Source organism: Neomonachus schauinslandi, chromosome 7 (genome assembly GCF_002201575.2).
Source record: "Neomonachus schauinslandi chromosome 7, ASM220157v2, whole genome shotgun sequence".
Taxonomy (NCBI): Eukaryota; Metazoa; Chordata; class Mammalia; order Carnivora; family Phocidae; genus Neomonachus; species Neomonachus schauinslandi.
This window is the reverse complement of record NC_058409.1, coordinates 24,545,119-24,559,446: the sequence shown is the minus strand read 5'-3', so window position 1 is coordinate 24,559,446 and position 14,328 is coordinate 24,545,119. Positions and strand designations below refer to the sequence as shown.

General features: G+C 41.3%; 1 protein-coding gene across 2 annotated transcripts in view; it reads left to right on the top strand.

Moving 5' to 3' along the window:
- The first annotated feature begins 2,471 nt into the window (after nt 1–2,471).
- Nucleotides 2,472–14,328, top strand: part of AFF4 (AF4/FMR2 family member 4) — a 90,568-nt gene continuing 78,711 nt past the window's right edge. For both annotated transcript variants that reach the window (XM_021702032.2, XM_021702031.2), the window contains exon 1: nt 2,472–2,831. The gene's annotated coding sequence lies outside the window, so the exon portion shown is untranslated. The remainder of the gene's footprint in view (nt 2,832–14,328) is intronic.

Below are 14,328 nucleotides of genomic sequence, written 5' to 3'. Positions count from 1 at the left end.
GGCACAACTTCTATGGAGGACAATTTGGCAATATCTATCAAAATTAACAATACCTTTTGATCTAAAGGTTCCAGTTGAAGAATTTATTGGTATCGTTGCCCTTTGCATGGTGTAATTAGTTATCAGTTGCTGCTTAGTTTGTGATAATATTGGCTTGGCAACAATCTAAATGTCCAGCCATGGGGATTGACTAAATATGATATTTGCATACAATGGAAAATTATACTGCCACTAGGAAGAATGAAGCAGTTCTTTATGTAGTGATATGTGATGATGTGTAGAAGCAGAAAAATGTTCACCTTTAGCCCAGAGAGGTGACCTATAGCCCGCATAGTTTAGATAAGGATCAAACAGGGGCTGACTGCTCCATTTTTAAAGGGTCTCATGACTGCCTGTAAATCTCACTGATAGTTAATATCCAGCCAAATGATAAGCACCAGAGAAATCTTCCAAAACTAATCTTACTAGTAGAAATTCGAGGAAGATGTTTATGATGTAATACTCCTTGCACACCCTTGAGCTCTAAGCAGATCACCCCTGGCTTCATACAACAAAAGTGCAGCTCCTTGCCCACAGCTCCTGTTCTCATGCTATAATAATAAGCACCTTTTTGCACCAAAAACGTCTCAAGAATCCTTGACCATTTGCTTGTGGCCCCACATCAATATGGAAAGATATCCAGGATATTTTAAGTGAAAAAAGGAAAGAACTTAACAGTATATATAGTATATTATCTTTCCTGTAAAAAGAAGTACAACTGTTTTTTTTTATTTTATTTTATTTATTTATTTGAGAAAGAACATAAGCTAGGGGAGGGAGGAAGAGGCAGGGAGCCCAATGCGGGGCTCAATCCCAGGACCCTGGGATCATGACCTGAGCCGAAGGCAGATTGCCAACCGACTGAGCCACCCAGGCGCCCCTGTATAACTGTATTTTCATGTTTATTGATAACATCTCTTGGGAGGGATACATTAGAACACGCATAAATATATGCTAAATGATTGCCTCCAGGACTATGGCAGCTGAAGGGCAGGGATGGGAGCAGGAATTCTTTTTCACTCTATTTCATCAGAGTGCTTTTTGAATTTTGCATTAGTATACTTCCTCATTTTATAGACATATAAAGATAAAATCTATACAGATATAAACAGTGAAGCTTAAAAAATAATAGGTGGTCAATTCAGAGTTTTAAAAAGAAAAAAATTATATTTCTATTGATGTTGGTGAATTACCATTTGTTAGGGCTGATGAAAGCATTTTCTTTTTTTTAAAAAAAAGATTTTATTTATTTATTTGAGAGCAAGGATGAGAGAGAGAGAGAGAGCGCGCAGGTCCACAAGCATGGGGGAGGTGTAGAAGGAGAAGCAGACTCCCTGCTGACCAGGGAGCCAGATGAGGGACTTGATCCCAGGACCCTGGGATCATGACCTGAGCAGAAAGCAGATGCTTAACAGACTGAGCCACCCAGGCACCTGATAAAAACATTTTCATACGCACATTCCTCATAATAGTTTATCACAAAGCTCCTCAAAAACCTTGAACCTTATCAAAAGCAATCTTCAAAATGCTTTTTTCAAAATTAGCAGAAAGTAAACAAAACAAAATAAGACAACACAGCTTCCTGAAGCTTCCTCACAGAAAGAAAACAGGTGAGAGGCAGGAGATTATAAAGTGTTTTTCAAATGATGAGCCAGAGGTAGTTTCTCTGAACAATTACCAAACTGGGTTCTATGAGACCCTTTGAAAATCCTGTCTGGTCTGTAACTATTATTTTACCCTCAATTAAATTATAGCTTGCCCTGACGGGCAGGATGTTAAGAGATGAAGGAAAGTGTTGAAAATGATATCCTGAAGAACAGTCTTAGTGGCAGAAAATGTTTCGATGACGAACAAAAAGGGCTGGCGAGGCTTCATGGGAGAAGCTCAAGGGAGGTTCCAAGCATCTTCCTGCAGTGAGTCCCTGGAGACTTCCTTTCTCTGCCGACCTGTTGAGGGCCGCTGGCCTCGGGGCACCGACGTCAGCACCGGGAAGCCGGTCTAGGGGGCTTCGGGTTCGGCCAGACCCCCGCCAGGGGCGGACGGCCTGACCCCCGTCACCTGAGCCCCAGAACCGGTCCATCCGGCTCGGCCCGTCCCCGCCCTTCCGAACCTCGGTAGCGGCTACGTGCACAGGAGGGTGTGATCTGCAGGCCCGGTCCTGCCCGACCGCCCTGCCCTGCGCGGCCGCGGGACCCAGGAGCTCGGGCCCAGGCCACCGGGGCCGGTGCTCCGCCTGTCCGGGGTCGTCCGACCCGACAGCCGCGCACGTCACCGCCCCCGTGTCGCCTCCCGTCACCGCAGGCCCCGCGGCCCCGCAGTCCCCCAGCTTTTCTGGCGGGGAGGGGCGAGGCGTCGCCACGTGACGCCTCGCCCCCGCCCGGCCCTGGTCACGTGGGTGGCACGGCCGCTGCGTCAGTCACAGTCCTGGCTGCGGGAGCCGAGTCGCCGTCGCCGCCGCCGCCTCCAGCGGACGGGGCGGGGATCCCGGTGCCAGGTCCTCGTCGGCCCGCCCCTGCCGCCTCAGTCGGCCGTCCCGGGCTGGGCCCGACCGTCATGGAGCGGGGCGGGACCTCCGCCTGTTCCGTGTGAGGCGCGTCGCCGCCGCCCCCGCCTGCGCCTTTCCAGCCCTCCCGAACCCCCGCCGCCGCCCGGAGCCCCTCGCCCTTGGCAGCCTGTCGCCGCCCCCCCTCCCCCCGGGCGGGCTCGTATGCGCGTCCGGTGAAGGTGCAGGCCCGGCGCCGCCGCTGCCGCAGCTGGGAGATGGTTCGGGCCTAGCGGAGCAGGGATTGGAGGTGAGACGGGCCGACGGAACTGACTGAGGGCCGGGCCGGGCCTGGCCGCCGGGTGGGGGTGGGGGAGACGGAGCACAGGGTCCGCCTGGGGGCTCGGGGAGACCTTCCAGGCCAGGGCTGCTCGATCCGGCTTCGCCCCTCTTCTTCCCGTTTCACCCCCCGCCCTCGGAAAAAAAAAATAAATAAATAAGGCTAACCCATCCTAACAAATATTCCCAGAAATCCATCGTTTCGCCGTTTCTCCTTTCCGCTTTCGTTTCTTAATTCGTTCCTGCCCTCAGAAAATTCCGTCGACTGATTTGTTACTTTTTAATACCCTCTTCAATTGGAAGTTATTTCTAGTTAAAGAGAAAATGGGCCTAGATTCTGGCTATCATTACCCAACTAGTTCTCGCTTTCCCTCTCGCGATCCTGCGCACGTCTCCCCCCCACCCCCACCTTCTCTGCAAAAAAAAAAAAAAAAAAAAAAAGGAAAAAAATTTTCCACTTTCGTCTAGCGAAGGGGATTAACTAAAAATGAGAAGGTGGGGGGTGTAATACTTGAATACCCCCCATAACTTCGCAATCGTTCTGTTATCCCGATAGCTCGTATTTGGATATTGATGTTTAGGCCTTTCCTCCAGCTTGCCTGTGCCCGGGGTTAATCTCGTAATTGACGTCAGTGCTTTGTTCCTTCCACTTTGCTGTTCCTTCCACTCTTTGAGGATGGATCATGGGGTATAGGACTTTGAGGAGTATCCTTATTGCTTTTTCTCTCACAATAGGTATCATTTATAGGAAGCTGAAAGTACAAATCTGAAATGCTCGTGTGTGGAGTTCAAGTAAGACGAAGAGTTCGATTTAGGGTTCTCGTAGTCAGTTGCAATTCAGAATTGTACGATCTCTTTCCTGATGGCCTTATGGAAATTTTAACCTAAGGCCAATCCCTTTTCCAGTGACCGGTATTTGTCTTGACGGAATCTAAGCTGTAGGTGTCTGTGAATAAGATGTTTGTAAATGTGACGTTTTAAAATATGTGTTGATTTTTTAGGACTCAGGTGTTAAAAGCTCAAAGCTTTGTTTCCATATTGATTCTGCAAAGCTTTGTAAAGTGCTTTTTTAAATTTAACTGTACTTTGACTTATCAAAATTGAAATATTTATGAGAATTTTCTTAATTTGGCATTTGATAAGGAGCCTTTGTGGCCTGCGAATCTGCTTGGAATCATCTTTGGTCATATGTGCATAAAGAAGTGTTGGCAAGTGGCCACTTGGTTTTTAACAAAGCTGGCTTCTTTAAATTTCTCAGGTTTATTTTCCTTATTCATCACTGCATCTTTCATTCTCTAAACATTTAAAAAAAAATCCTCAAGAAGTTATTTTTAATTATCTTTTAGAGTCACTACCTGGACGCAATATATGTATTTTTTTAATATCACCAGTTTCATTCAGTTTGTGGTGGCTTGCGTGCTGATGACTTTGGTTTTGTTAGCTCTGCAGGAACAGTAGGCAAATTCTACTTTAAATAAAATTTTGCGTCAAGTGGGGACAAGATAGCGTGTCTGTGAATGACCCAACCTTTACTGTCTGGTTAAAAAAAAAAAAAAATCTTAGCTATGTTAATTGGAAAGTGCTCTACAGTTTTGGGGTGTAAAGATGATTGTACAGTGCTTTGGTGAAGCTCTGTAATTAAGAATTCCTAAAGATATAATATTTTCATTCAGATTCACTTTCTACTTGTCAGATGACATATATTCTCTGTGTTCTTGAGTTATTGTATGCTGTTTGTAACAGTTGATACATTCGCCTTTTGTATTGTAATTTTCTTATAGGTCTCTTGTAGTGTGTTTAGAACACGAACTGTATATCTCTCCATATCCTCCCCAGTATTTTACACAACTATTAGGTTGAATTTGAATATGATATCCAACCTAAATTTCACAAAAGGGTAATCTAAAGAAAACTATGAGCAAGTGATCAGTATTTGAAGGGGAAAAGGTGACTATCAGCTGCAGAAGATGACAGAAGATGAAGCCTTCTAAAAGTTGTTTATTTTACCTGTTTTGAAGAGTTAAGGTAAATGTCATGGCTTTATGTGTACCTGAGAGGAACAAAGAAAACAGGTATTTCTTCTTTTGTGGCCATCTACTGGTTTAGAATGGAGTCCAAAATGTACGAGGCCTTCTCTTCATAGTATTTTTCATAAAGTCTGAGAGGTGTTCTTATAAGTATTGAAGACATACTTGGACAATGATCCAGAAGTGCAGTGTGTACTATAAAAGTTGATGACTTAGGTTTTATTTTTTTATTTTATCTCTATTCTCCAGTAGCTTACTATTAAAACTTTCCTTGTGTCAACTATACTCAAAAAAAATTTTTTTAACTTTCCTATATAAGGTACAGGTTTCCCAGCTTTTGAACTCCCAATCCTCATTATATTTTACTCATTTCCTTTTTCATTTCCTCTGATTAGTTGGAATGATTATGTTTGATTTCTGGGAGGGTGTGTGCCAGTCTTAGTTATTGTGAAATAAGGTGTAGTCAGTGATTAAAGACTGCTTAAAGCTAACCTCACTCTGCTTTTTCCTTTGCTTTAAGAAAAGCACCCCTACTTGAAGTAAGTTTTTATACTCATCTAGGTTGTTTGAAGTGATACTCTAGTACATGGAAGAGGATGTAATAAACATGACAGTTACTGAGTTTTGGCTGGTCATCTGCATTCCTGTTTGTCTTGATGTTCATTTTCACTAGCATCATATCCTAAGAATTTTAATGGTATTGGCATACAGAAAATATTAGAACCACTGAATTCATTTCCAAAATATTCCTGAAGCATTTTAACGTTGGGACTACTTATTAATTCTGTTTTTGAAGGAAAAAATATTAAACTCTACCTTCTTCAAATGGCTAAAATTCAAAACTCAAGAAACAAGTGTTGGTGAGGATGTAGAGAAGGAGGAACCCTTGTGTGCTGTTGGTGGGAATGCAAACTGGTGTGGCCACTGTGGAAGACAGTATTTCCTCAAAAAATTAAAGATAGAACTATCCTACAATCCAGAGATTGCACTACTGGGTATTTACCCAAAGAATTTGAAAACACTAATTCAGAGGGATATATATACCCCTATGTTTATTGCAGATTATTTGCAATAGCCAAACTATGGAAGGAGCCCACGTATCCATTGATATACATATATATGTATGTGTGTGTATATATATATGCATATGTATATATATCCATTCATATATATGTAGACGCACACATACACAATGGAATATTACTCGGCCATAAAAAGGAATAAAATGTTGCCATTTGCTATTTGCAACAACATGGATGGAGCTAGAGGGGATAATGCTAAGCGAAACAAGTCAGAGAAAGAAAATACCATCTGATTTCACTTACGTGGAAATTAAGAAGCAAAACAAATGAACAAAGGAAAGAAAAAAAAGACAACCCAAAAAACAGACTCTTAACTCTAGAGAATAAGCAGATGGTTACCAGAGGGGAGGTGGGTGGCAGGAATGGGTGAAATAGGTGAAGGGGATTAGGAATGCGCTTGTCTTTTTAAAACATTTTTATTTTAATTCCAGTATAGTTAACATATAGTGTACTGTGCAAGAGGAGTGCACTTGTCTTGATGAGCACCTGAGTAATGTATGGAACTGTTGGATCACCATATTGTATACCTGAAACTAATACAGCATTGTGTGTTAACTACAGTAGAATTAAAAAAAAAAAAAAAAGAATTGGTAGATACAACTAAAAAATATCTACCTGCTTCATCAGCTATACTTTATTTAAAAATTTGTAACCTGAGGCATGTTCTGAGGGAAGGCATTTCATGTAACTTTACCTCGGTTGGAGTGCCAAATAAACCATGGTGGTGGCTTTTAGGTGGGTAGACAAAGCTTATTATTGGGTACTATTTTAAACTGATTTTTTTCGATTATTTCCTAGGATGGGTAAAAGAACCTTGTGCATTGTGTTTCCAAAGTTATGTGTGTGTGGTAGGGGAAATCAGGGATTGACATGGATAGATTGCCCTAGAAAGCCAGTATGGTTTTGCTACCAGTTACTGTCGTGACCTATCCTGGGACTGTGTTGCCTGGAGCTTAAGGGCTAAATGGCTGTCATGATTTTGTTAAGTTAGAGATGCCTAGTGGGTTATGATTTTTCACTTTGACTTTGCTTTTCTTCTCATTATGGTAACACCAGTTTTATGGAGAGGTGAGTATAAGCCAGTGCTCTGCATTGACAGGCCTTCCCACCTCTTTGCAGTTGCTTCCATTTCTTCCATCTGGAATATCACTTTTCCTTTCTTGTTCTCTACCTGTTAAAATTTCATTGTCTTTTAAGGCCTGGTGCAAATACTGTTGCCTTCCTAAAGTTTTGCTTGACTGCCCTCCCTACTCCTTTGGCACCTAGCACCTTTGAATCCCTGCATCACTCTGTTATCTCTCTTATTTGTTTTGTTAACTATGGGACCATAGCCTGCTGGGTGACATCCAGCACAGTGTATCAGGGAAGACATCTTAGTAAAATAAAGACTGTTTAATACTGTTTCAATATGTATTTCTTAAAGAATAAGGATTAAAATAATAATCCAACCTTTCACTGAAGAAATTAATACTAATTCCTTAGTATCATCATGTATCTAGTCAGTGTGCAAATTTGCCTGATTACAGTTTTTGTTTTAACAGTTTGTTTGAATTAGGAGCCAAATGAGATTGTATCTTTTTGTTCTTATTCGTGTTTCTTTTCTTTTTTTTTTTTTTTTTTAAAGATTTTTTTTTTTTTTTTTTTTATTCATGAGAGACAGAGCGAGAGAGAAAGGCAGAGGGAGAAGCAGGCTCCCAAAGAGCAGGGAGCCCAATGCGGGACTCGATCCCAGGACCCTGGGATCATGACCTGAGCCGAAGGCAGACGCTTAACCATCTGAGCCACCCAGGCGCCCTTTATTCGTGTTTCTATACATTTGTTAAAGAAGCCATGTCTTTGCCCTATGAGAATTCTCACCATCCAGATTGTGCTGATTACATCCCTGTGGTTTCATGTAATATGTTCCTCAGTCCCTTTTTTTCCTGTATGTTAGTAGTTACATCTAGAAGCTTAATCTGATTGAGGCTTGAATTTTTATTTTTAAGTAAACTCTGTGCCCAACATTGAGCTTGACTTAAGGACCTTGAAATGAAGAGGCACATGCTCTACTAACTGAACCAGCCAGGCACCCTGAGGCTTGATTTTTTTTTTTTTTTTTTAAGATTTTACTTATTTATTTGACAGAGAGAGACACAGCGAGAGAGGGAACACAAGCAGGGGCAGTGGGAGAGGGAGAAGCAGGCTTCCCGCAAAGCAGAGAACCCAGGGCGGGGCTCGATCCCATGACCCTGGGATCATGACCTGAGCCGAAGGCAGATGCTTAACGACTGAGCCACCCATGTGCCCCTTGAATTTTTTTTTTAAATGGCAAGATTACTTCATGGGTAGTGTTGTGTACTTCCTCTACACTCTTTTTTTTTTTTTTAAAGATTTTATTTATTTATTTGACAGAGAGAGAGATAGCGAGAGCAGGAACACAAGCAGGGGGAGTGGGAGAGGGAGAAGCAGACTTCCCGCCGAGCAGGGAGCCCGATGTGGGGACTCGATCCCAGGACCCTGGGATCATGACCTGAGCCGAAGGCAGACGCTTAACGACTGAGCCACCCAGGCGCCCCTTCCTCTACACTCTTAAACCTTCAGCCTGGCTTCTCATCTTACCAGTGAAGTTGCTATTACCAAGGCCACCTGTGACTTCTGTATTTCCAAATTGCATAGTCATTGCTTACTCCTTTACCTCTTCTCTGCTAGCTTTTGTTTTGTTTTAAAGATTTTATTTATTTATTTGAGAGAGAGAGGAGAGAGCATGATCAGGGGTAGGGGCAGAGAGAGAAGGAGACTCCCCACTGAGCTGGGAGCCCAACATGGGGCCAGATCCCAGAATCCCAGAATTATGACCTGAGCTGAAGGCAGAAGCTTAACTGACTGAGCCACCCAGGCACCCTCTGCTTGCTTTTGTTAACCGTTTTCTCCTTGATACTGTTTTCTTCCTTGACTTTTATGATTCCCTTTTCTGCCTTTCTGCCTACCAGTTGCTTTTTTGCAGACTGTTAATTCTGCTAATCCCTTGATATCGATAGTTCTGGATTTTAGCCTTGGCATTCTTGATTTCACTCTTGTGGGTGATCTCATCCATTTATATTGCTTCAGCTACCATCTTTAAGTGTTTTGTGGGAACCAGAACTCTTTCATTCAACTGAATACCTCCCTTTAGATTGCTCGTAGGGACGTTGTTTTAGTTAGGAGAGTGACATACATAACTTAAGCAAAAAAGAATTTGTTGAGAACATATCAGGTATCCAGTGAATTCTAAGAAAGGCAATCAACCCATAGGAGGACAGCTGGAACTCAGGAACAGGTGGATCCAGGGGCTGCAGATGTGGTTAGGAATATCTCTTTAGGGACGCCTGGGTGGCTCAGTTGTTAAGCATCTGCCTTCGGCTCAGGTCATGATCCCAGGGTCCTGGGATCAAGCCCCTCATTGGGCTCTCTGCTCTGCGGGAAGCCTGTTTCTCCCTCTCCCACTCCCCCTGCTTGTGTTCCCTCTCTCGCTGTGTCTCTCTGTCAAATAAATAAAATCTTTAAAAAAAAAAAAAAAAGGAATGTCTTTATTGCTCAATAGATGCTCTTTGTGTGTTCAGTTAGTTCTCCCTTGTTACAGACCAACTTTAACACTTATTAATGTCTTTTGAGTTGTAAATTTTACATCTGTTACTATCAGAGACTGTCTTGACTCTCAATCCCAGTTCCAGGAAAAGGACTCATTAGGTTATATGTCCACCTCTGGACCACAGGGGGCTACACTGTAATAACATGCTCTAACTGCAGCATTCCAGAGAAGTGGAATAAAAGGCACTCTAAAACATAGTTGTCCCCCTCATTCATTCCATGGCTATTTAATACACACACAGCCCTACTTTTTCTTATATTTATATATTTAGTATTTTTTAAACATACTCTTAACTATCTGTATATACCAGCAAATACCCTCAACTGTTCAATGGAGACAACCCAAATTCTATCTCGCTAACACGTCCAGAGGTCATTGTTCTCTGAGTCCAGATTCGAAAGGTGATATCCTTCATTAATTGGGTCTAGATATGCTTTGTCAGTGTCTGAAAATTATGGGCTAAATACTAAATTTAATCATCCCAGACACAACTGATACACAGTTGTGGAAGAAAAAAACAACAAAACTAAAACTCTTAGGGAGGGGATGGGAGGGGAGAGGAAGGCATCATTGTTCCAAAACTAGTACCATATCTTGCTGGGCAGGTACAGTGTAAGGTAAATGTTAAAACCAGCCAGTTACATGGGCCTTCATTTGTTGACCTACTTCCTTGCAAATGGAGTGAGTTCTTTGGTAAGCCAAATGAAGATTTTCAGTTCTGTCAGCTAGGATTATTTTCCTTGTCTATTGTCTTAAGTTAAGGTTAACACTGAGGATATCTAGAAGGAGTTTTATGGGAAGGCAGTTATGTGTTGTGTTATGTATCCTTAGCACAAGGATCAGTAAACTACGGTTAATAGGCCCAGTGCTCCCTTTTGTATGGCCTGTGAACTGAAAGTGGTTTTTATATTTTTAAATGGTGAGAAAAAATCGTAATATTTTGTGGCCTGTGAAAATTATAGGAAAGTCAAATTTCAGTGTCCATAAGTAAAGTTTTAGTAGAACACAGATAACATACCCATTTGTTTCTGTATTGTTTGTAGCTCCTTTTGCTGCCACCATGACAGAGTGTGGTGACTGTAGGGCCTACAAAGCCTAAAATATTTACAATGTGGCTTTAAAAACGTTTGTCAACTCCTGTCTTAGCAGATCTGTGGTGGGTGCTTGGGTTTGAGGACTGTTTTAGGATTGAACAGTTAGTTACACAGTCCCTATTTACTGTGGTGGTAGTTAGGGTTTTTTGATTGTAGAATGTGTGTGTATGTGTGTGTGTGTGTATGAATAGATATAAATAAATTAAATATATATATATAGGGGCGCCTGGGTGGCTCAGTATGTTAAACATCTAACTCTTGATTTTGGCTCAGGTCGTGATCTCAGGGTTGTGGGATCAGGCCACATCAGGCTCCACGCTCAGTGGGATGTCTGCTTGGGATTCTCTCTCTCCCTCTCCCTATGCCCCTTTCCCCCACCCCATGCACTCTCTCTCTCTCTCTCAAATAAATAAATAAATCTTTTTAAAAATATGTATATATGTACGTATAAAGCAGGTGTGGTCTGGGCATTGGCTTAGCTTTAGTTAGGGATTCAGACTTCATTGAACCCTTCAACTGTAACCTGAAGGTAGCGTAAACAGGGGCAAGAATTTCCAGAAAAGCTGGGGGAGAGGTAAGGCTAGAAGCTGATCAGGTAGTTTCTAGAAGTGTTCATCATGTACAAATTAACTCTACAAATTAATCCTCTAACCCCCAAGTCTTCCACTTTTCCTGCCTTGGGGAAGGTAGCACTATCATTGCTTTTTCCAGAAACCTGCAACTTGTCCTTGATTCCTCTGTTTTACTTGTCACATCTGGCTGGTTCCAAGATTCTACTTCCTTAACATCTTTGAATCTAAACCCTTTCTCTACAATATCTACATTTCTAGTATTACTGCCTTAATCCAGGCTTTCATTTCTCACCAGGATTGATTATTCCAACAGCCTTCTCATTTGCTTCCTTACTTCTAGTAAAATGATCTACTCCACCCTGTATCATAGTAGTTTTTCCCTCTAAAATACAAGTCTGATTTCATCACTTATCTTCTTAAAACTCCTTAGTAGTGTTTGATTTTCTGTAGTATTCTTCTAACAGAGATTCTGCCAACATTAATGAGTTTTATGTTAACTTCTGAAGCACTCCTTTTAGCCAGCTACTCCCTTAGGAGTTTGTTGCTATGTTTAGATTTTGTTTATGATTGTGTGTGTGCCAAGTTATAATGCATTGTACTAATGATTTTGCTGTGGCTCAGACAAGGAGAGATGGTAAATAAAACTGGATCATGTCATGGTAGGTTGTTAATATAGGCAGGCCAAACCCAAAAGAACCCTGGCATTGTACTTAGCCTCATGTTTTCACTGTGAAATGTATCTGCTGGATCCCCTCTATATAATTAATCAATATGAAACAGTTTGTTTGCAGTATCAGTGTTTTGTTCCAAACCTCAGCAGTGATTGTATTAAACACACATTTATGTAGATTTCAGTAAGGTACTAAACCACAAATGGACTAGATTGCCAGAGTTAACAAGTGAGGCTTCTTTAAAATTGACATTTAAGGACTGCTAGCTGGTATGGTAGTATGTGGTTTTATTTCCCTAAACTAGGAAATAAACATTTGCAGTTTAAATCCATTTAGTATAACATATTTGTAAGCATTTTCTTCATTAGTATTATTGAAGTCCTGTTATAGAAGTGGTTTAATAATATAGAACCAGACCTGAGACGGCCTGTTCCAGGATGGAATACATCAGTGGTCTAGTTTCTACAAAATAACATAATCTGTTACATTAATGTTATTTTAAATTTGTTTTGTATTTAATTTTTAAAATTTCAGTTTTACAGTTGCATAAGAGCTATAAACATAAAGAGTTCATACCTAATTTTATATTTACTATTGTTAACAGAATAAAGTCCACATTCAAGATCTAGGAGATTGTGTTTTCTTTGAATAGTTTAGATCTGAGAAACAAACCCCACAGGTCTAGTCTGCTCCCATATATCTCTCCAGTCTTACCTTTTTTTTTGTACTCCCCCAACCCTATTTTCCAACTACACTTGATCTACCTCTTTTCCGTGTGTGTGCTGTGCTCTCTCTTCTGGTGGTTGCACTAGTTCTCTCTGCTTAGAACCAACCTCCCTCCCTCTCTTCCCTTCTTCCTACCTTACCTTCCTCCTTCCCTCTGTCCATTTTTCTCTAGTCAGACTAGCTGCAACCAAATCTTGGAGATGAGGGTTACTTTAATTTTTTTTTGTTTATATCCTTGGCATTAGCCCAGTGTCTGGCACAGTAAACACATTGGTTAAGTAATTGTTGAATGAACTAGAATGTTAATATGTACTTTATATATAGTATAGGTCTATACTGAAGAGATAGGTTTTAAAATCTGAATTGTTAAGCCTTCAGAATTCCTTCCGAATTCTGTTTAAATATGTTACAAGTCTGAATTAGAAAATATTTTGAGGGGTGCCTGGGTGTCACAGTCGGTTAAGCATCTGACTCTTTGTTTTAGTTCAGGTCGTGATCTCAGTGTCGTGAGATCCGAGCCCTGCGTTGGGCTCTGTGCTCAGCATGGAGTCTGCTTGCAACTCTGTCTCCTTCCCTTCTGCCCCTCCCCAATGTGCAGGCGCGCTCTCTCTCTCTCTTAAATAAATCTTTGTTAAGAAGTAGATATACTTTTTAATCTCACTCACAATTTGATCTTTCAAAGTAAATATTCTTTGTGCCATGATAAATAACTCAATTTATGAGTTTCTGTTCCAATGATTAAAGAGCAATAGCCTTAAATGGCCTTAACCTTCTTAAAGCAGTATTCCTGTTTACATTTTAGTAGAACCTTATTAACAGAATATAAGGTAGGGGTGCCTGGGTGGCTCAGTCGTTAAGTGTCTCCCTTCAGCTCAGGTCATTTTCCTGGGGTCCTGGGATGGAGCCCCGCATCAGGCGCCCTGCTCAGCAGGAAGCCTGCTTCTCCCTCTCCCACTACCCCTGCTTGTGTTCCCTCTCTCGCTGTGTCTCTCTCTGTCAAATAAATAAATAAAATCTTAAAAAAAAAAAAATTCTAACAGAACATAGGGTAGTTAGGACTGGGGCTGATTTAAATTCATAAGCTTTGAGCATAGGCTTTTTTCATTCAGTACATTAGCTTTTTCCCTCCCACATTTATTTTTTTATTTTTATTTTTTAAAGATTTTATTTACTTGACAGAGAGAGACACAGCAAGAAAGAGAACACAAGAAGGGGGAGTAGGAGAGGGAGAAGCAGGCTTCCTGCCGAACAGGAAGCCTGATGTGGGGCTCTATCCCAGGACCCTGGGATCGTGACCTGAGCCGAATAACGACTGAGCCACCTAGGTGCCCCCCTTCCACATTTTTTATAGTATTCTGAGGAACTAAATATATTTCAGGAAATCCAGGTACTTTGTTACCACCTGTCTTTCACATGTGCAAATAATGATGAAATTATTGAGGTAATTCCTTTTTAGTGTAAACTCCATGGAACCTTTGCTGTATAGTGTTTTTAAACTTTTGTTTAATGTGCTATGTGCCTTTTTAAGTAAAAAAATTGCTTTTATTTTGCAGTTTGGACTTGTATTATTTTCTTTTGGCTTCCTCAGGTACTATAAATCTAAGCAGCCTCATAGTGCTCTGTTGAACAGATAATTTCTTTCTGGATGTTGTAGACTGAAACATTCAGTTTTTACACCTCAGTTTGCCA